Source organism: Perissodus microlepis, chromosome 2, assembly GCF_051167445.1.
Source record: "Perissodus microlepis isolate ML-2025 ecotype Zambia chromosome 2, ASM5116744v1, whole genome shotgun sequence".
Classification (NCBI taxonomy): domain Eukaryota; kingdom Metazoa; phylum Chordata; class Actinopteri; order Cichliformes; family Cichlidae; genus Perissodus; species Perissodus microlepis.
This window is the reverse complement of record NC_140462.1, coordinates 22,978,832-23,001,680: the sequence shown is the minus strand read 5'-3', so window position 1 is coordinate 23,001,680 and position 22,849 is coordinate 22,978,832. Positions and strand designations below refer to the sequence as shown.

Below are 22,849 nucleotides of genomic sequence, written 5' to 3'. Positions count from 1 at the left end.
AACGCCTGGCATACAGTTACAGCGGACTGATGGTTGTTATAGCAAACCTACAGACTTGTTACAGCTAAATATCCCAGAATGCATTTCGTCCAAAACTCAAACGCGGAAATGGCAGAGGAGCGCAGCTAACAAACTTTTCAATATTACTTTTTCTGGGTCACAAAATAAACTTTTAAGATATTTTCAGGCAAGAATATAGCTGTGTAAAGTTCAAATATCTGCTCAATTTATCAAGACATCACATATTTTCATAAATGCTCTGACGTTTTCGGAGACGTCTATTTTTTTAATGCTTTGTGGCAGCTTTTGAACATCTGTGGCATCTATTAATGTCAAATCTAGCCTTTCTTTAACAACATAAGCAAACTGCTTTTATATTTAACCACTTTTCTGTTTAATTACATTTTGAATAATAATAATAACAATAGTATTTGTTTTGTTAAAAAATGTGTTAAAAACAAGTTTTGTTGTGAAAGATATAATCCAGATTAGTGGCCTGTTAAATGGTTAAAGTCTAGGTTGGCTTTATACTTGAGAATAAAGTAATATAGCTTGTCCTTCTAAAGAATTAAGTTAAATTCCACAGTTGAATCATAAGAAACATTATGTTACATATAAACTCTGCCATATGTTAGATCTGGTCATTTTGCTTATTAGAAACTTTATATATTGGAAGTTAACTTTTAACAAGCATGTAATGATTATATTTAAATTAGGTGGTCTTTTTTGAAACACATATCTCTTAAGGCCTAAACTGACAGTGCCAATACCACACATTCAGACACAGTAGTAGATGGTGTTTTTAATACTATATGTTAGTCTAATTTGGTTGTATGGGGTCTACATTGACCTTCTGTGTTGTAAGTTATAATGATTGCACAGCCTTTAAGGATCAAATCAGCTTCTAAAAAAATCTGTTTTTTCTCCCTCTGCTTGCTTCTTACTGTCTTTGAGGCTCAGGACCAGCACCCCTGCTGCTGGACAGAAAGACTTCAACTCAGTGGTGAGTATTTTGGTTTTCCAATATATTAGCAATTGTCAGTGACATTTGTATTAATCAAGCTGAACTTTAATCATACTTTAAATCAGCCTGTTTTACTTATTGTTTTATTTGTGCTTTGGTTTGGGGAAGTTGTTTCTTTACTGATCGTTTCCTGTCTTCTGTCATTAGACTTGAGATATGACTGCACTATGCTGTTGTTGGTGACTCCAGTTAATTCTACAAGACATGCTGTGTAAGTAAACAAACAACAACAGTTTGGTCTGCATTTATTCAAAGATCACATCCCCTACACTGTATATAGTGAAGTCTGCAAGTTTTCTAACAGCAAAATTTGTTTTGTGCCTAAATCATTTTGCAGATCATTAGAATGAAAGTTATTGGCCATGTTTGCATAGCCCTTTTTTTAAAAATGATGCTTTCATGACATTACTGTATGTTGGGCAGTGGTCAGGGCTATCCAGACTCTCACTGGAGAGGTGACATTGAATGTCACCTCTCCGGTGGGGAGGGAGCCTGAGATTGTCTAAATTGTAGTCCGTTCTATACCAAATGCAGAAAAAAAAATGTTTTAAGAAAGCAATTAAGTTCATGTTCCAAAAAATATGATTGTTTGCTTGCAGGACACCAGGAGAGATGAGTCCTCCGTCACAGATGGTGTGGTCAGTGAAGATGGTCGCCTGCAGGTTCAAGCTCATTGCATCTCCAACCCACATCCACTGCCACTGTACTTAAGGGAAGTTAAAGACTTTCTTTTGCACTTACATTTGGATCACCTCGATCCATGATAGTCATTCAGGCAGTAATGCCTGGACTGGAAACAAGCCATCCTTAAAACATTACAACATTCCAGCTCCTGTGTTGGAATGAAAAACAAATGTGTTGTTTAAATCAGAGACTGCATTTGTGACAGAACAATAAATATATTTTATTTTGATTATATAAGTAATGTAAGTACAAAACAAACTTGTGGTAGGCCTAAACTTATTTTCAGAATAATTAAATCTGAGACTTTGTTTCACTGTAAGAATATAACAGTGATGGCAATATAATTGTTTGTTGTTCAGCAGAACAGTGTCCAGTATGTTGGCTGTTGTACTTTTTTGCATTTGAAAATAAAAGTTGGGCTCATTTTAACATCATTACAAAAAGTGTTGTTAATAATTTTTAATCATATATAGGTTACCACAAATTGTGTTTTCATTTAGTTGAACTTGAAATATTTGTCCGTAGGTAAACAATTAGTATTGTACAGTCAGAAATTGTGACTAATTGTGACTGTACTATTGTACTGTACTATTGTACTGTACTATTGTACTGTACTATTGTACAGTCACAATTAGTATTGTGACTGTACTATTGTACTGTACTATTGTACAGTCACAATTAGTATTGTACAGCCTATTCTTAATACTGCAGACTTGCAATGAATAAGTTGTCCTAACAGTCATCTTAAGAAACCTTTACTTAGTTTTTTTGAGGCAACGAGTTTGCATAGTTTTTTTAAGTTCTGGGAACTAACAAGGTTGTACAGTGTACTCAAAATTAGTAAATTGCCCTAGCTTAATTATCTTAAGTAGAACTTTTTGAGGCAACAAGTTTGCATAGTTTTTTTGGGTTCTGTGAACTAATTAGATTTTACAGTGCAGAGCCAGGAAACTCGAGCTGTCATCTAGTCTAGCTCTAACCACACCTTCGCCTTTTAATCGTTTTGTTTGAGTAAAAAAGCATTACTGTAAGGGTTCTTGGATTCTGGTTTATTTCTTTATGATCTCTACGTTTCCCTAGTTTCGTTTGCTGAGAAGTTTTAATTAGTACTTCTAGTTATAGTTGTTTTAGTATTTGGTCCTGCTCATGTTTGGTCTTATCTGTGTCTTATTTGTCTGGGTCTTGCCCCTTTGTGTTTCCTCCCCAGCATTTCCTGCATTGTCGTCATGTTTGTCTAGTTGCCTGTTTTCCCCAGTCGTGTCTGTGTGTGTGTTCCCGTTACTTCCTGTTTTACTTTGGTAGTCTCCGGTCTGTGTGCGTCATGTTCTGTTTTGCTCTCTTACTTTGAAGGTACTCTGTCTCGTTGTGTGATGATTTTTCTTTGCTGCATCCTGCTGCTGTCTCCGGGCAGATTTTAATCTCTCTGTCAGTGTTGACAACTCCATTCATTAATGAGGCTGTAATAATATACAGATAATTTAAAGATGTTAAGTGGATTAAGATGGAATTGTAAAATGAATGATAACATCTTGACTTCAGTGTGTTTCACTGCTGTTTGAAGATCATTTCCAATGCTGCTAATGGATTTATAATCTTCCAAAGCATCACAGTGCGCTTTGGTGAAATTATTACCAGGCTTTCTGCTGTGAGACTAATTAATTTTTAAGGGATTTATTATTAATTGACTTTGTTGTTATTTATAACTGCTTTCTGTTGTATTTTATGTTTCCTGGGTTTTATAAAACTTGTTGTGAATGTGTCCCTGATGTCTTTCCATTGAATTATTCGATTCTCTCTGTGCTGCTGCAAATATCAGTGTGATGCATTGTAGACCTGTCCACTAAGACAAAAAATACTGAGGCTCCGTTCAGCTGAACTTCTGTGAAGCATGCACATACAGATCCATAGTGTTCATTGTTCTGACTTTGCACACACACAAGAACAGAAAGCGGGTTCCTTTTGTTCATCTCTGTCTGTCAGCTCTCTACCAGTTCAGAGGCTCCAACCATTTTCCTGAGCTTTGGGACTGTGGAGAAGGCAAACAAACTCAACAACTTCTTCAACAGGTTTGACCAGCCCACAACCCCCCCACCCTCACCCTCACCTTTACTACAGAGCCCTCTCCCTACTCTCCTACCTCCCTCGCTTCCCCCCCTCCCTGACACTATGACATCCCCCCCCTCCTCCTTCTCCAACCCCTCTCTAAACAGTACGACAGCCTCTCTCCCCCCCTTCCAATCATCTCCCAGTGTCACAGTGGACCAGGTCAGGAGACAACTGAGGAAGCTTCGCCCCAGAAAGGCAGCAGGCCCAGACAAGGTGTGTCCTAGGATGCTAAAGGCGTGTGCTGCTGAACTTGGGGAGCCGCTACAACGAGTCTTCAACCTCAGCCTGCGACTGGGGAGAGTGCCCGCCCTATGGAAGACATCCTGCATCGTCCCGGTCCCCAAAAAGAACCGGCCCAATGAGCTGAATGACTTCCGACCGGTGGCACTGACGTCACATCTTATGAAGACTCTAGAGCGGCTCTTCCTTAACCTCCTCCGACCACAGGTACAACATGCCCAGGACCCACTACAGTTCGCCTACAAGGCAGATGTCGGTGTGGAGGATGCCATCCTGTACCTCCTACACAGAGCCCACTCACACCTGGACAAGGGAAAAGGCACGGTCAGGATCCTGTTTCTTGACTTTTCCAGTGCCTTTAATACAATCCGGCCCTGTCTGCTCCAGGAGAAACTAAACAGGATGCAGGTGGACCCCTGCCTGGTCGCTTGGATCTCCGACTACCTCACCGACAGGCCACAGTACGTCAGGCTGAAGGACATCACGTCGGACACTGTGGTCAGCAGCACAGGAGCACCACAGGGAACTGTGCTGTCCCCACTTCTCTTCACCCTGTACACCTCTGACTTCTGCTATAACTCTGAATTATGCCACATTCAGAAGTTTGCAGACGACACGGCCATCATGGGGTGTATCTGGGATGACCAGGAAGAGGAGTACAGGAGCCTGGTGAGGAACTTTGTCACATGGAGTCACACAAACCACCTGCAACTCAACACTTCAAAGACCAAGGAACTGGTTGTGGATTTCGGGAGGTCCAGACCAGGTCCACTGCCAGTTCAGATAGAGGGAGAGGAGGTGGAGGTGGTCAACACATACAAGTACCTCGGGCTGTGGGTGGACAACAAACTGGATTGGTCATGCAACACGCAGAACCTGTATAAAAAAGGCCAAAGCCGACTGTACTTCCTCAGGAGGCTGAGGTCTTTCAACATCTGCAGGAAGCTCCTGAGGATGTTTTACCAGTCAGTGGTCGCAGGAGTCCTTTTCTGTGGCGTGGTGTGCTGGGGGAGCAGCACAGCAAAGAGGGACTCATCCAGGCTGGAGAAACTAATCAGGAAGGCTGGCTCTGTGGTCGGCATGAAGCTGGACACTCTGGTGACAGTGGCAGAGAAGAGGACCTTAAAGAAACTGATGGACATTATGAACAATGCCGGGCATCCTCTGCACACGGTCGTAAACAATCAGAGGAGCCTATTCAGCGACAGGCTGCTTCTCCCCAAGTCAAAAACCAACAGACTTAAAAACTCCTTTGTCCCACACGCCATCAGACTGTTTAACTCCTCACTGGAGGGGAGAGGGAGGAGAAACAGGGGGACAAGGGAGGGCGGGAACAACTGAGTTGTAGGTGCTTTTCTACACTGTGCAATATTTGCAATATTTGTTTTTTGTTTTGTCTTTTTTTCTTATATTTGACTGTGCAATAATCACTGTGCAATATACTCACTCAAATGAGCAATCCTATTTATCCATATTGTATATTCTGTATCTATATATGTGTATATATGGTGTATTAATGCTTATATCCTTACTCTCATTCCCCTTAATGTATCTGTAACATGCAACTTCTTTCGGAAGTTGCATGTTACAGTTTCTGAATTTCCCGGAGGAACCCACCCGAGGGATTAATAAAGTTTCATCTAATCTAATCTAATCTAAGCATGTAGTTTGCATGGAAGATGCCAGCTTGTCTGTAAACACTCGCTAACAAACCACTGAGTAAAACTTGGGCAGCTTACACCAGAAAAGGAGAATGTTTACTATTGTTTAGCAAATAGTTTGCAATTGTTGGCAGTCTTTACAACTAATTTCACGACTGACAGAAACTTCCAGAAACTGCTCACAACCATCAGAGAATCTATACTTCATCTAGACTCCACACATCTGTATGTAAATGAACAAAGCTTCAGATGAGCTAACTGGGAGTTAAATAGTCTTCCATTAGATTTTGGTGTCGCTCTGAGTCATCCGCATTTCTTAACATTTATCCATCTGCTACTATTTTTGCTTTACTTTAACAGGTTTATTTCGGTTACCTTTGTGTCTTTGACATATCAATATCCAGGGTTAGTGCTCTTATAGAGCACTTCAGCAGCAGAGGAGCATTTTTAGAAATATTAACTGTGTTTTAATATTTTATGACAATAAACACAAAAGCAAGTGGTTGGCTTTTTGTGGGTGGCTGTAGCTCAGGAGGTAGAGCAGGTCACCTTCTGATCGGAAGGTTGGATCCTCCAGTCTGCATGCCAAGTATCCTTGGGCAAGATACTAACCCCAAGTTGCTTTCTGATGCATCCATCGGAGTATGAATGTGTGTGAGTGTAGTTAGAAAGCACTCAGTATAGAGGTAGTGCTTGTGAGAATGGGTGTGACTGGGTGAATGTGGCTTGTTGTATAGAGCGCTTTGAATACTCCGGGAGAGTAGAAAAGCGCTATATAAGAATCATTTACCATTTACCATTCCAAAATCACAACATGAAGCCAGATTTCTCTTTTTCTTACCTATCAAAAGGATATGAATACAAAAAGATGACTGAACAGATACTAAAACAAATAAACACAAATATTACAGAGCCTTTCTCATCTCACAGCATCAAACACTTAAATGTCTTCAGAAGCATTAAAATATGATGCCAGGTGAGCAGCCTAGTGTGAGTTGTGCGTCACAGCACCAACTACCACGGACAGTTTGTCATTTGGGGAAATTAGAACTGGCTCAGATTACAGAACAAGCTCAAAGAGTGACATACAGAGACCACAGAAACATGGTAAAAATAACACAAAAGTGCACAAAAAGACACAGTTAAGTTAGAAAGCACACAAAACAGGCTACCTGACTTATATTTGGGTCATAGATTAGACAGGCAACTCCAAAACCAGCAAAAGAAACACAAGAATTAACATCAGCTGAGGCTTCATTGCATCCAGAGATGCAGGTTTGTGTGTGCATGTGTGTGTGTGTTTGTGTGTATTTGTGTTATCCTAGCCTCTGGGAACTGAAGCCACACGGAGCATATACTCTGTCCCACGATGTGTGTGTGTGTGTGTGTGTGTGTGTGCGTGTATGTGTGTGCACCTGCAATCACAGTCTTCACCGGAGATCTGCACTGACAGTTGAGCCTCGCAGCAGCAGTTTCAGTCTCATGAAACACCGAGAACGAGGAATCTTTTTATGTTAAACACACACACACACACACCGCCGTGTCTCTGTTGTCAGTTAACTTTGGGACAGAAGCCATCAGCCTCGAGCCTCTGCAGCACACACAGGAACACTGATTCAGTCACGTATCACTGATGGATTCGAGTTAGAGATGCTTATCAGATATCGAGGGCAGCACACTCACAGCATCTCTGCTCAGCTGTAGATGTTTCCTGGTATCAGTGTGTATCGGATTTGTAGAAAAGTTTGCATTTTACAAGGTATGCTCCCTGAAATAGTACATCCAGGCCACCGTGCCCTACCACATGCTCAGTGATGCCCTTACAGATTCGGATTTGCTGTTTCTCAGCTCATCAGGATGCAGGATCCCTACAAACTGGAACAGAATTGTTATTTGGTGATTTGGATCTTCCCTCAGTTTAAGAGTGACAGACAGGTGAATGAACTTTTTTTTTTTTTTTTTTTTTTTTTTACAAATTTATAGCATCAAACTACTGCGGAGCTCCTCGGTTAACAGAATTATGTCTGACTTATCTTTGAGTGCAGTAAGTGAGATCTAAAGAAGCAGAAGAAGGTGTTTAGATGACCTCCCACCAAGCCCCATTCTTCCTCTGCCTGCTCTTGAACACTTTAACACCTGTGTCATGAAATTCATCTTGACTCTTGACTCATCTCGAGAGTCAAAAGAAAGCAATCAGCAATATTCACCAAATGCAGCAGGCTGGAGACAACTTTGGTTGGTTTCATTATAGTGTGTAAGCAGAGAAATAAGACACAAAAAACTAAAAACTAGGATGGACCAAAAGGTGTGTAGGATCCTCCAGAGTTATGAATCTTTAACGTCTTAGCCTCTCATAATGCATGCAGCCTTGATAAAAACATCCCTGTTAGCATCCTAATAGCAGACATGCCGGCCGTAAAATACCAACAGAGCATGTCCTTTTGCCATTATTCTGCATCAGACTGTTCACTCCATCTGTCAAATGGGTTGAATTATTCAGTTCCAAAAATGCTTATTCTTACTCCTTTGAGTGAGGAGCAGCTCTGCCAGCGCATCAAGGATAAAGATTTTTACTTGAAATCGCTTTCCTCATTTCTGTTTGTGTCTGTGTGTGTGTGTGTGTGTGAGAGAGACAGAGAGAGAGAGAGAGAGAGAGAGAGGGAGAAATCGATCTAAGTTGCTGTGTAATCAGATTCTCACACTACTATGTGTTGTAAGTGAAAAGGTTAAGGGAGTGGCTATAGAGATATAAAAACAGCTTTTATCCCTCAAACACTACAAATGTACTTCTATGATACTTCTGATACTGCAGTTGCAAGCTTCTCTGTGCTGGACCATGCAGGGACGTCCATCTCTCCACCCTGGAACACCCATTTTCTCCACGTTTCTCATCCCACAGAATGTTTGTGTCTCTCACCTCCAGAAGGTGTTCTTGAGTTCTGCTTCTTTCCAGAAATTGTCTCAGGTCTCGATATCTGACAGCAGTTAGATGTTGGTTGATGTTCACATCATGCATGTAGTGAGGGGGTTAAGGGTCTTTTACAGCACTGTCCAGCTCTACTAGAGTAACTGCCTGTCTCATGGATTCTCCTCCATGCTCTTGAGACTGCTGCGAGACAGCAAACCTTCTGACAATAGTGCACATTGACCTGCAATCCTGGAGGAGTTGGACTACCTGTGCAGCCTCTGTGGGGTCCAGGTATATCCTCATGCTACTAGCAGTGACATGTGAAATGTCAGTGTCCTCCACCTGTAAAACACTTCCTGTTTTGGGCTTGTCTCATTGTTGCCCCTCTCGTGAACCTGAGATTAATTTCATGAACACCAAAGCAGCTGAAACTGACTAACACTCCCCTCTGCTACTTAACTGACCAACTCACTGACAACTTCACTGACGTGATGCTGAACCCTGATTAAAAAGTGTTCCTTTAATTTTTACTGGAGTGGTGTACATACTTTGTTTTCTTTCTGTCCATACTCTCAGCATGTCCTCCTGCGAGGACCTACACTCTTATTCAATCTTGCATTCATACTGTGAATCCTTGTCAAGAACACAGTGTGTAAGTACACACACATGTAATCTGACCTTCATTTATAATGTAATTTATTTGGTCAAGTACAAATTCACTTTAGTCTCGACCTCCCCGCTTTGAACACGCAGGGACGTTTCGGTGTCCTCCCACCTCTGCATGCTCAGCTGTAATTCATTTCAAGACGGTCTTAAATATATTCGGTAGATAAGTGAAGAAAGGAGGCACGCTATCTCTGCTGTCTGGCCTGGAACAGAGGCAGACTGTTAACAAAACAAAGCAATTTCCCAGCACAAAGGCAGAGAGAGCAATCTATCATCGGCCCATGAGAGTCGGAGGCAGGCAGCGCCCGGGCTGGAAAATGGGCAGAAGCTCTTGTTTGTGACCGAGACTTCGGCTTAAATCTGCCTCTGTAAGGAAGTCAAAATAAATAAATAAAATTGGATTTAGGCACTGTCTGCAATGACTTGTTGGCAGGCAGCAGCTTCCTGTTCATCAATGTCTTTGCTAAAAAATACAGGTAGAAACGAGACAAGGAAAAAGAAACATAGACCTCTGTTCCAGCTCCGCTTGTACATCCTGCTTGAATAATCTGACTGGGATCATTCATAGCGGCTCAACACCGTTCTAAATCGATGTTTCAAACACTTCTGTGAATATTTAAAGAGGCATTAGGTGATATTTTTCCCTCCCTGTTGTACAAAATGACCACACAATATATTACAGCTGCAGTAGCTGATGGGGTAGTTGATCAATACTAGTGACTCAGCACTCGCTTTGCCAGCTGCTGAGATTTTTGCTTTTCATTCATTCCTCCTCTTGTAATTTGGAGACATTCTGCTCAACAATGAACATTACCGCCTGTTTTATTAAAGAAGACGTCTTCATTTTATCTGCATGTTGCACAGCCGATAAACTCTCCTCAGTCTTAATGGCAGCTGGAGATGGGGACGGTGCCACATGTCACCGTGATATCTCATTTCTTGATGACTGGATGCCATTTCTTTATATCGTCATTTATATACAGTACATTTGGACATCATCTATTATCCCTGCAGTGATTAAATGCAAGCTGCTTTGGGCCAGTGTCAAATTAATTCATTTTAATGAATACAGAAAATGTCTAACAAATGAGAAAGCACGCTAACGGCAAAATGAAAACCCAAGTTATTTGAAAAATGTCCTGTGGGTACCTGCAATTACACACCGATTCTGAGTAGTCAGGAATAACCCTCATGACTGAGTCAGTACTGATCCTCGGCATGCGCTCAAATCAAATGTCTCAAGGCACTTTAAACCACTGATTTTAGATCTTAATACAAGAAAAGTTTGTAACTTATGCACTTTGTCCACAGACTACAACACCGATGGCTGCAACTTATGTTGTCGATCATGCTACAGAGAATTGGTCCGTTATGAGGTACACCTGTGATCCAGGTTACTGTCAGAAGTTCCTTCATATTGTAAAACTGCAGAACCTGTGACTTCGCTTGCATCGAATTGATTCATTCAAATATAGGACAAAAAGAAAGAAAGGCAGTAATATTTTTGCACAGCTAAATCTGTACTGCTGGGCTTAACAGTTAATTCATGTAAATGTAAAAAAAACTAAACATTTCCTAGATTTGTGTGTTTTGTGAGTAAATGCCAAATAGCTTTTAAAATGATGATTTCATTTATCAAGGGGGGAAAAAGTGAACACATCAACTGTATGCGACACAAACAACACAACAGCGCGGGATGTTGTGGAGATGGTACATCTGAGCTCCGCGTATGACCACGGTGTTGGGTTTGTGCAGCCTCGTTGCCGCATTTTAAAAAATGGCAGTTTTGATTTTTGTAAAGTAGCATCGCTCTTGTGACTCATTGAGTAACTCAAGTCGCCTGGAACCCTGGCTGAGTAGGAAGCACCTAGTACCTGCCATGGTTCTTGGTCTGGTGACCCAGTGTTCATGTTTTTCATTATTACAGTTTTTGCCCGTTGCTTGAACACTATAAACCCATGCTTAGACTAAAGTAACACAACTTGAAGCTTTTGTTACCATACCTCAAACACATGTACTGTCATGATCTGGCTGTGTGGAGGCAGGAGAACCAAAACACAAGACAAACAGAAAACAACCCACCCAGGGCGGGAGGCGGGGGACCAGGACGGAGGGAACGAAACCAAACAAAAGACAAGGAGCATGAGACCAAAACGGATTCCACAAATACACAAAAACAGGTCAAAACACGGAAGCAATGTTCAAAGAGGTCGGAAGGTTAACCTGGGGGCGACAGCACAAAAGTTCACAGTCCAGCTGTTCCGGGGGCCGGCCACGTGAAAAGCGGCAACGGCGGCAGAACAGATCCGGAGGCCGGCCGCGTGGAAGACGGCGGCGGCTACAGAGTGGGTCCGGAGGCCGGCCGCGTGGAAGACGGCGGCGGCTCCCAAGCGTCGGGCGTACTGGTCGAGGCTTGGTGGACACAGGACCAGACGAGGCAGGAGCAGACGGTGGCGTGGCAGCCACAGGCGACGGAGCTGGAACGGATGCGGGGGCCGGACCAGGCGAAGACGATGCGGGGGCCGGACCAGGCGAAGCTGAAGCCGAGGCCGACGCTGGACCAGGCGACGTTGAAGGCGAAGCTGAAGCCGAGGCCGACGCTGGACCAGGCGACGTTGAAGGCGAAGCATAGGCCGGACCGGGCGTGGGTGCAGCTGATGCAGAGGCCGGACCGGGCGAAGGCGGAGCTGATGCCGATGCTGGACCAGGCAACGGCTGAACGGGCCCCTCGGACCCTCTAGCGGAGACGAGGAGGTGCTGGCCGGGCTGACCAGAGCCGCCAGCGGAGACGAGGAGCGGCTGGAGAGGTTCCCCTGAACCCCCAGCGGAGACGAGGAGCGGCTGGAGAGGTTCCCCTGAACCCCCAGCGGAGACGAGGAGCGGCTGGAGAGGTTCCCCTGAACCCCCAGCGAGAACAGAAGCAGAGCACGCAGGTGCAGAGACTTCTGCCTGAGGGGACGCTAACTGTAGCTGCACAGGGCACGCAGTCGGCTTGGGATGCAACGGCTGGGGCTGTGCAGGGCAAACAGTCTGTCCAAAGTTTGTCAGCATCACGCAGTCCTCAGCTGGCGGAGAAAGCTCACAAAGGCTTCCAGCTGAGGTTGGCAGTGTCTGAATGGGTTGCTGAGCTATGAACTGGGCTGGTGACTGAGCTAACAACTGAACTAGAGACGGAGCTGGTGACAAAACAGGGAACTGGGCTAATAACTGAGCTAATGACTGTGCTATGGACAGAAGTGCAAGTTGTAGTTGTGGTTGTAGTGATGGTGGAACAGCAGGTAGTTGAACTTGTGATTGAGCAGGTGACTGACTCTTGGCTGCTCTCCTCTGGGGAACAGGAACGGGTGCTGGGCCTGGCCGAACACCAGCCGTCCCCACCCGAGGAACAGATACGGGTGCAGGGACGAGCTGGGCTCTGGCTGCCTTTACCCTGGGGGCCGGTGTAGGTGCAGGAGCTAGCTGTACCTCTGCCGCTCCCACCCGAGGAACTGAGAGAGGTGCAGGAGTCGGCAGGGTCACGGCTGACCTCACCCGGGGAACCGGAACAGGTGCAGGCAATGGCTGGGTGTCCATCAACCCCATCCGAGGAGTAGGTACGGGTGCCGGGATGAATGGAGCCTCTGCCAGGCTGGGGACAGAAGCAGGGACCAGCTGGACCCCAGCCACCCTCACCCGAGGAACTGATACGGGTACAAGGGAAAGCTGGGCCCATGCTGCCCTGGGTACAGGAACTGGAGGTGGAGAGCGAAGCACAGGAGCGATAGCAGTCACTGGGTAAAAAAGGTTAATGGTGCCAAACACAGTTTCAGCAAACCGCGACTTATGGTGGGCTGGTTCTAGCAACTCTGCTGTACTTAAGTTGTCCATGTCATAATTAGCAGTCATAGAAAGAGTGAGTTTAGGAGCAGTCACAGGTACTGGAGAACTCACACAAGCAGCGTCTGGATGAATTGGATGTGAAACAACACTACACACAGTCGTACAGGATGTAGCCCGAGACGTAATACACACAGAGTCCATGAAACTTGGCCGAAAAGCATGGCGCACAGAGTTAAACCGACATGACTGGGGAACAGAAAAGTTAACCTGTGCAATCAGCTCTGCAGTGCTCAAACTGAAATTTTTTGCCAGTCTATGTATAGCAGATGAAACCTTGCGGCTCTTAACCTTAGCAGGCATTGAATACACAGTCTCATGCTTAGCAGGCACTAGAGAAGGTGAGGTTACACAGGTAGCGTCCGAGTTAACACTTTCAAGTTGTGGCACAGAAAAAACCACAGCCTGAGAAACTGATGGAGCAACACTAGGAGTCACAGATACAAGAGCTGGTTTGAGGATTAAACCGTTCATAGCAGAGGAATGGAAAATAGTCTCTGTGTCACCTGGCTCAGGCAGAACGCTAGGAGTAGACGTTAAATTGGCTTGCTCAGCAACACAGGTCTCATTCTCAGTAACTTTTTGGGGAGCTGAGAGAGCAATGGCTGGTTGAGGAGTTGGCTGTGAAATATCAGGAATGTCTAAAGACAAAATAGGCTGGAACATGAAACAGTCACTAGGAGGAGCATTAGCTATAGAACACACGGTTTCAGGGGGTATGTGTTTCTCAGCATGCACTGTTACATCTAGAGCTGATGATACTGATGGTGTGTGGCTGAGCTCAGACTGGGAAACCTCAGAATCTAAAGGCTGAGTAAAACAGTTCTGCGGGGCTACAATGCTGGTAGCAGTATGTAGGTGAGTCTGGTGTGGAATAACAGTCTTAGGTTCAGCTAACTCTACAGGTGAAACATTCATATCGGCTAACTTAGGGAGATCACCGCGAGCATTACAAGAATCTGAGGGCTCAAAAACACAAAGATTACTAGCGAGAGCAACTGGTGAATAATCTGACACGGAGGTGCCTCGCTGTATAGTATCTCTAGAGTCCAAACACAAAGTGGCGGAGTTATCCGATTCAGGTAACACAATGGCGGGCAAAACAGAGCTACTCACAGTAGTGCATAAGTCATGAAGTCCGGGATCAGAAAACTTGGGCTGAGAGTGTGACGCACAGTCACTCTCACCCATGGGTGAAGCCTGCTCAGCTGTACTGGCGCGACGGCGGTGTGAACGCCGTTTTCGCCGAGAAGGGGGAGGAGACAAGCCAGGCCGCGAATCCTCCAGCGGACCGGGCTGAACATCCTCTGACTCTTCATACTGGAGCGGCTGCTCCGGGCGGATGCCTACGGTGGAGACGAGGAAGTCCTGGATGTGGGGGTGTAGCGCGCCGAATATCCATGGGAGTCCGGACACCATCCTCTGTAAACGGATGGCTACGGTCTCCCGATACTCTTCCCCTGGCAGCGCTACCCACTCCTGACAGTGATACTCCACTGTGTAGATTAAATCCTCACGGAGCTCAGCGGAGGGGTTGTGAGTTGCTGGGTCCATGTCGTGGTCGCGTTCTTCTGTCATGATCTGGCTGTGTGGAGGCAGGAGAGGACCCAAACGCAAAACTCACCACGCAGGAATAAAACTCAAAAAGCTGCTTTATTGCAGAATGGCACAAAAATATAACAAAACTAAACTGGGGCATGGATAAACTGGCACACAGGGAAACACAGCCATGAGGGAGAACGCGACACAGAACTGAGGGAGACGCAGACATAAATACACAGAGGGTTAACGAGGGAAGTGGGAGCACACGGGGAACACAGGTGACACTGATAATCATAACAAGACACGGCAGGAGTGAACGCAACACTGACGGGAGACGGGCAAAGTAAAACAGGAAGTACACAGAGGTTCAGACAGGAGGAGAGAGAGCACAGGGAGAACACAGACATAACGGGCTGGGGAAAACATGGAATAAAACACAAGGAGAGACGAGGGCTCACAAATACACAGAGGGGCACACAGGGGGTAAGAGTCACAAGGGGAAAACACATAAGGAACAACGTAACAGGGAAACCCAGGAAGCATGGCCTAAATAAGGAACAAAATACAAAAATACATGAATACTAAGACTGCTGGGCCAACATGGCCCAGGATCATGACATGTACCCATACCTTAAACAAAAGCGCTGCTTTGCACCCTAGTTGCAATTATGCAACACACTTACTCCTTTATGCAACACACATGGTCCTGCATACTACACTCTATTTCATACATAAGACACTTCGTTCACAAAATGAAATTTGAGGGTGCCATTTGGAAAACACATGTATCCAAAATACAAAACACATCGGGTAATTGCAACCACTCAAATACACACCTGAAGGCACTTACTTGCAAAAGTGAACACCAATTAGCAAACTACAAAAAGCCCTCAGTTTAGCCAATTCAAGAACTTTGCAAGCATGGATGGAGGGAGAGCAAGAGGAGGAGGTGGAGGTCAAAGAGGCCATGCACGGACCCATATTTCTGATGATATAAGAGCAACTTTGGTGGACCATGTCATCAACCATGGCCTGACTATGAGGGAAGCTGGGCAGAGAGTCCACCCACATCTAAGCTGCTTCACAGTGGCCTCTGTTATAAGAACATTCCGACTAGAAAACAGGTCTGTCTTCACCTCTCTACCTTCTACTCTACTCAGATGGTTTTTATAGCACTGTTCTACAGTATATCACATTACCATATCAAGTGTACAGGGTATTGCAGGGTGCTAATGCTCCTTTTGCAGCCAAAGTGGTAGTTTCTGTGAAACATACCATGATTACTTATATTGAAGTACAGTGTTGTACAGTGGATGATACAGTATATACAGTAAAGTACTGTAAGAAAAATAAGCAAAGCGATGACAATATGTGGTTGTATTTGTCTAGAATGACTCGAAGACCTGGGGGAGGACGCCAACGCCTGTTCACACAACAGCAGGAACTTACTGTTGTGGACCTAGTGAGGGCAGACAATGCCATCCGTCTCCACCAGCTATGAAAGCAAATACTTGCAGACAGGCAAGTGTTCAACAACATATACCATGTGAGCATCACCACCATCAGACGCATCTTGGGAAAACACAGCATCACCATGAAGCAGCTCTACAGAGTCCCATTTGAGAGGAACAGTGACTTCGAGCTGAATATGTACGGGTAAGTGTAACTGTCCTTTACATGTACAATACAGTATTGGTGAAATCCAGTAGCAGCTGAATATGTACCATATCAGTACCACATGGATCCATTCTGAGAGCTACACAGGTACCTGTGTGATGGGGTGAGGGTCCTGTATGTGTAGCACTGTAGTACAGTAATATGTTCTCTCTTTTTTTTTTTTTTTTTACAGAGAATCTTGGCCATGGATGGAGCTGCACAGCCTCATGAATTCATTGTCATTGATGAAGCTGGATTCGACCTGTGCAAAACAAGACGACTGGGTCGTAATGTAATTGGCCAAAGGGCAATTGAGCACGTCCCAGGGCAGCGTGGGGGAAATATCACATTGTGTGCCGCCATAAGCCTTCGAGGGCTTCTGCATCATCATGCAAAACTAGGTCCATACAATAGCCAACATATACTCACATTTCTAGATGCTCTCCATAATATAGTTGTACAGAACAGACCAGATCAGCCCAGATTTGTGGTGATATGGGACAATGTCAGTTTCCATCAGGCTGCTCTGGTCCAGGCCTGGTTCTCCTACCACAACCAACTTGAAGTGGTATACTTGCCCCCTTACTCACCATTTTTAAACCCTATAGAGGAATTTTTTTTGGCTTGGAGATGGCGTGTATATGACCGCCAACCACATGCCCGCATGCCTCTTCTGGTGACAGCAATCCATGGATGGTTTCGGCATGCAAGAGGATATTTTCCCCGGTGCCTGGCGGGAGAAGACATTGCTTGCGATGTCGGTGAGGTCCTGTGGCCAGACCCCAACAGACAGCGGGATCCATGAGCCCACGTATGCACAATTGTCATGATTTTTTGTGTTTACAGTATAGTGTTTTTTCTATTACTGTATTATGGTTGTTGTTTTTTTGTTTTTTTTGCTTTATCTCAATTCATGGTACTGCAATGTACAGTGCTGCAATGTACAATATTGAGTAGGCCTATTTGCTTTTTGGTTGTTTGAAAATGTGTCTCCTGAAAATATGCCTTCTGAATAAACAATGGAAATCAAAGACTGCAGTGTTTTATATAAAGTAGACTAGTGTGTTCCCCCTGATCTGTAAGTTTTTGCATATGATGCAAGTATGTGTCATTTTGTCAGTTACATTTTGACAAAGGAATGTTAGGTTTTGACAGCAGAGTTTAGGTTTTGAGAGTGGAGTTTCAATTCGGCACAGATGTGAATGGTATAATTTCCTAGTGTTGTGTCATGTTTACTTGTGTTTAGAGTTTTGGCACAATGAGCGAAGTTTTGCAAAATGTGTTCAAGCAACGGGCAAAAACTGTAATATTCTTTGATTTAGTTAGGTTGTGTTACTGGGCCTCCCCTGTGTTCCACGTGTCACATCGAGTCAGTTATGCTTTCATGTCTGTTGTTCCAGCGTCAAGCCCGCTTCTCTCTCTGTATCATGTTTCCTGTTTTATTTCTATAGTTCGTCGTCTGTAGTGTTGTCTGTTTTGCTTCTTGTATCGTGTGTGTGATTAGTCCCAGCTGTGTTTCCCTCCTGGTGCTCATTCCCTCCTTACCCTTCTGTGTATTTAGTCCTGTTTCTTGTTGGGTCATCTGCTTATATCTCCTTGTGGGTCCCAAGTCCCAGTTTTTTTTTTGTTCTTTTTTTTTACGTTTCAGTCCACATTCTCTTCACTCCACACCATCTGCCACTGCAGACGTGACAGCACCAGCCACTACCACCTAATGGAAAACCCTAGAAACTGAGTCGAGTCAAGCCACGCTGAGTAGGTAGTAGTGGAAAATTGCTAAAAGAACCCAGAACAACATCTGCAGACCTGACTTGGCTCAGCCAAGGTCAAAGGTCATGATTCAACAATAAAAAAGAGGCTGGGCAAAAATGGCCTCCATGGTAGAGCTCCGAGGAGAAAACCGCTGTACTCATCTCACATCTGCCAAAAACATCTTCATGATACCTGAGAAAATATTTTGTGAACTGACGAGACAGAAGCGGAACTTTTTAGAAGGTTTGAGTCCCGTTACATCTGGCATCAAACTAACAGTATTTCAGAAAGAGAGCATCACAGCAACAGTGTGATTGTCTGCTGTCACGTTGGTTTGCTGCTTCAGGACGAATTGCCATAGCTGATAGAGCCACAAATTCTGCCTCTACCAGAAAATCCTGAAGGTTTTGTCGGAGTCAAAGTGTGAACTGAGATTCTTTGTCATGACCTTAAGCAGGCTGTTTAACACTGATACAGCTGAATTAAGTCTGCAAAGAAAACTGGAACAAAATTCCTTCACAGGGATGCAAAAGACACTCGCTGCTACTTTTTCATACAGGGCAGGTAGGTTTGGATAGCTTTTTTCCCTTAATAAATGAAATCATCATTTAAAAAGGAATTCTGTTATCTAATGTTAAAATTTGTTACATACCAAACTTTAATTTTGGCAAACTTTGGCATAACCTACAAATTGTATGTTTAACCACATAAGATAGAACAACCCGTTTACCGTCGTCACGTTAACAGACATGATCGGGTTTTTTTCTGTTAGTTTTGGTACTAAATGTGTTTTCTGCAACAACACAAACACAAAGTGCCAGTAAATTTACTGAATTCAGTTAATTAAAAGACTCCTACACACACACACACACACACACACACACATCTTCATTTTATTGGTTTAGCTGCATTTTCAATTACTCCACTGTCAAGCCTGTTAAAGAGAAACAACTGCTGATGTTTACAAAATACAAAACTGCATTTCAATTCAGAGAGATACATTTCCATATTTATTCATATTTATATAATTGCATCAATATGTATCGCAGGCCATTTTCTTTTTGCTAAATCTAACCTGCATACGGCTTCTTCCATTGCCTGCTCTATAACTGTGGACAGGAGCAGCCCCGGTCTGCATTCAGCTCTTATCAGCATTACTCAGAACTCTACAAAATACAGATAAAGTGAACTGTGTTGATCCCCGAGGGAGAATTTGGGTCGTTACGGCAGCAGAGAATGGAGAAGAAGAAGAGGATGATGGAGAATACAGAGTAAATAATATATTAAGCCATTTGAAAAAGTGAATTAAAGATGGTGAAGCAGTGAAGGAGTTTATGAAAGCCTGCGGTTTGTGGAAGTACAAATTTACAGTTGTTGACGTATCAGTGCAGTTAGAGGTCTGGTGTATGAGCCTTGGTGTGAAGACTTCATTTCCTGCTTTACTGGATGTGGGATGTTCAGGCTGAGGGAAACAATAGCTTATAGGAAAACAGGTTACACTCCTATTTAGAGCATAATTTCTCTCTCTGTCACATTCTCTCTCACTATCCTTTTCTGTATATCTATCTTTGTTTTCCTAAGTCTCCTGCATCATTTTCATCTCTCCTCTTGCATCCTCTTTGCTGTACACTGAAATAAATGACCTCTTGTCTGTGTTGCACGCGTACAAAAACACTCCCCACAGCCCCATTCATAAAGGACATGAGTTAGATATTGAGCCAAAGAGAAAGGAGAGGCAGGGAAGGAATGAGGGAGAGAGTAGAGGAGCACAGGGACATCAGCCAAGTGTGACAGTGGAGTCGTATTTCTCTCCCCGGCCGTCCGCTGTGGATTCTGAGCTGAATACTGAGCACGCCCACTGCAGAGCCCGAGGACAGACTGAAGAGAGCCACAGAGGTGGCCTGAGGACCAGATCAACCGCAAAGCCACCTGATGGGATCAGATCTTCCAAATCAGGTCTATGTGCAGCCCAAAGGCCACTTCAGATAAAAAAAGAAAAACAGCTGAAACTGGGAAACTCTAACTGTGATCGTCTACATTTATTCTATAAATATTAAGCAAGGGTGTGTAAAAAAAAAAAAAAAAAAAAATTTAAACCAAATGAACAAAACCGAAAGTGCTCTAATGAAACTGTATTTGATTAACAAAGCAGGAATTACTGCATGATGACTTCACCAGCAAAATGAGAAAAAGGTGTATTTTATCCAGCAGAGCCGAGTGGATCACAATGCAGTGAACTGAATGTGATTAGATTAGTGGTGCAGTGAACACTGAGACAAAGACCGACAAGAAGGTTGGAAAAAAAGAAAAAAAGGCAAAGGGTGAAGGCTGCCCTGCACACAGTGCGTCTCAACTGAACTTTGGGTCCAACAATCACTCCTGATTGATGATCTTCCGTCTTAACAGATATTTTCAAGTATTCAGCATGTGGCTCTTTAATGTCCATATTTGTGTTACCATCCCTGCAGCTCAAAGACACACACAGTTTTAAAAAGGCAAAATACTGAAATGTCATGTAAGCAAGCATAAAAGGGTAATTCTGCTCCTCCCAGCATCCTCCTCTGTTACACTAACCCTCTGCATCGTGCTTCTGACTTTCATTCCTATTCTCTCCTGATCATACCTCCACCTCTCCATGCTCTCATCCCCCGCTCCCTACTCTCACCGTAGGTCACAAACAAGAAGGGGCACAGAGCAGAGTTAATCCCACCCCCATTCATGATGTTCATTTTGTAAACTATTGTCCTCGACTTGTGCACGCTCATTGGTCAATGAAGTTAGCCAATGAGCGTGCAGTGTCCCTTGGTTTCGCAGCAAGATGTACAACAACTGTCGAGACTCACAGTAACGGCTCAAATGCGCACATCCAGACGCAACGTACAGTTCAAAGTCTTTACTGAAGTATCACTGGTGTAGTTCCTGCTCCACTGGTGTGGTACTGGTAAATGGTCCAATAAGGGAGCCAGCAGAGGCAAAACCAGGAAACTGAATTGGTCCAAAAACACTGGGACACTACAAGAAAAACGATGGAATATTAAGACTACAGCAGACGGTCAGCAAAGGAATTCAGGCATAACATACAGCTTAAATACACAGGGGACATGATTCAATGAAACACATTAGGGTGGAGCAGGTAATCATACAGGAGGCAGACAGATGAGCACGGAGCGGGGGGGGGGGGGTCACCCTGAAACCAGAGACAAGGGTGAGAAACACAAGCATACACGAGAGGGAGAACAGCTCATAACTGATGGAGTCCAGAGGGGTCTCAGACCGCGTCCATCATCGGCCACATTTGCCAAAAAAAAGTCTGAAACAATTTTTAAAAAACGTAAAAATGACTGATCACTGTTAGTCCTAACTACTTGGACTACTTTTTGGAGGCCCAGATCATCATTTATGACATGCCTGACTTTATATACTATAATTTATGTGAATGTAATTGAGTAAAGTACAGTTAGAGCTTTTCTATCCTTTAATGTCAATAAAAAGATTTTAAGATGACATTTATGATATCTGCACCGCTGTGGCTTTAACATAATTTGTACCTTACATAATGGTCTCATGGTGTAGCATGTTTTCTGCAGTTAGGTCATAAGGTCTTAAACAGACTAAAGCACATTTCATTTTATGTCTCTATTCATCTTCCATCATCTATCAGTTCCAGCATAAATGCATCAACAATTCCGAACATGTGGTCATTTTTAGTTTAGGAAAGAAAGCTGGAAATCTATTTTCTGTTTCAGTCCAGATAAATTTATCCTCACATCCAAATCACCATCAGAGCTGGCAACAGAAGGCCTCAAAATTGTGATGCTCAAAGTCGCACATGCTCTGTAATGGTACTGGCAGAAAAGCCTCGCTGGACATCATGATGCTCAAAGTTCCTGCTCCAAACTCGTTGTGTCCAAAAAAAAAAAGCCTGCAAATTTACAAAGGTGTGTGTGCAGCAAGTAAGTACGTGGATAAGAATAGCAGGATTATGTTCACACTTCATATGTTTTTACTCATTTTGTAATTCCCCATGTTAAAGTGGAAGCTCAGGGTCATTTGCAGAGCAGCAATATTTCTCTTCAATGTCTTGTGTGAAGAGGAGCTGCTGTATTCATGCCTTGGATTCAAATAATATGCAGTCACTGCTTTACTGCAGCTACATTTATTATCTCATGCTAGTTTATATTGTTGTGTGTCAACTGTGTGAGCCGTTTGTTCCGGACCCAAGTGCATGAGGGAGGAGATAGCAGACAAATAAAAACAAGCATTTAATGCTAATTAGTCTGAATTTCAGGAACAAACAAAGAACCAAGCAAGGGAATCCAAAAATAAAGAAATAAATAACAGAAATCAGCTGGAAATATAGATTCACAGGGAAACACAGAGGCCACAGGGCCAGGGAACACAGGGCTACGAGGAGACCGAGACATTATGCACATTCACAGGTGGGATGTACGGCTGGAGTCAACAGACATAATGAGACAGTGGAAGCAAATTGAACACAAGAACAGAAAAAGATATTACCAAAATAAAACAGGAAGACTTAACTGAACGAGGAAACGAGGATTAATTTGACACAGAGGAGGACAGACTGAAAGACAAATGACAACCAGAGACAAGACTAAAGGAAACACAAAAATACAAACTAAATATAAAGTGAGAGCCACAAAAAACTAACAATGAATGAAGACAGGGCAGACTTTGGAGTACACTAATGACAAACACAACTTTAAAATGTTT

The 22,849-nt window shown here is 43.7% G+C and overlaps 1 long non-coding RNA gene and 1 pseudogene across 2 annotated transcripts; both read left to right on the top strand.

Moving 5' to 3' along the window:
* Positions 1-523: 523 nt before the first annotated feature.
* LOC146392757 (uncharacterized) lies at positions 524-2,121 on the top strand. The gene is made up of 3 exons (XR_014802710.1): positions 524-1,003; positions 1,172-1,235; positions 1,624-2,121. It is a non-coding gene; the product is annotated as an uncharacterized LOC146392757 (long non-coding RNA).
* A 13,415-nt stretch (positions 2,122-15,536) lies between these two features.
* Positions 15,537-17,363, top strand: LOC146392756 (uncharacterized; annotated as a pseudogene). The gene is made up of 2 exons (XR_014801262.1): positions 15,537-16,363; positions 16,557-17,363. The product of XR_014801262.1 is annotated as an uncharacterized LOC146392756 (transcript).
* Positions 17,364-22,849: the final 5,486 nt, after the last annotated feature.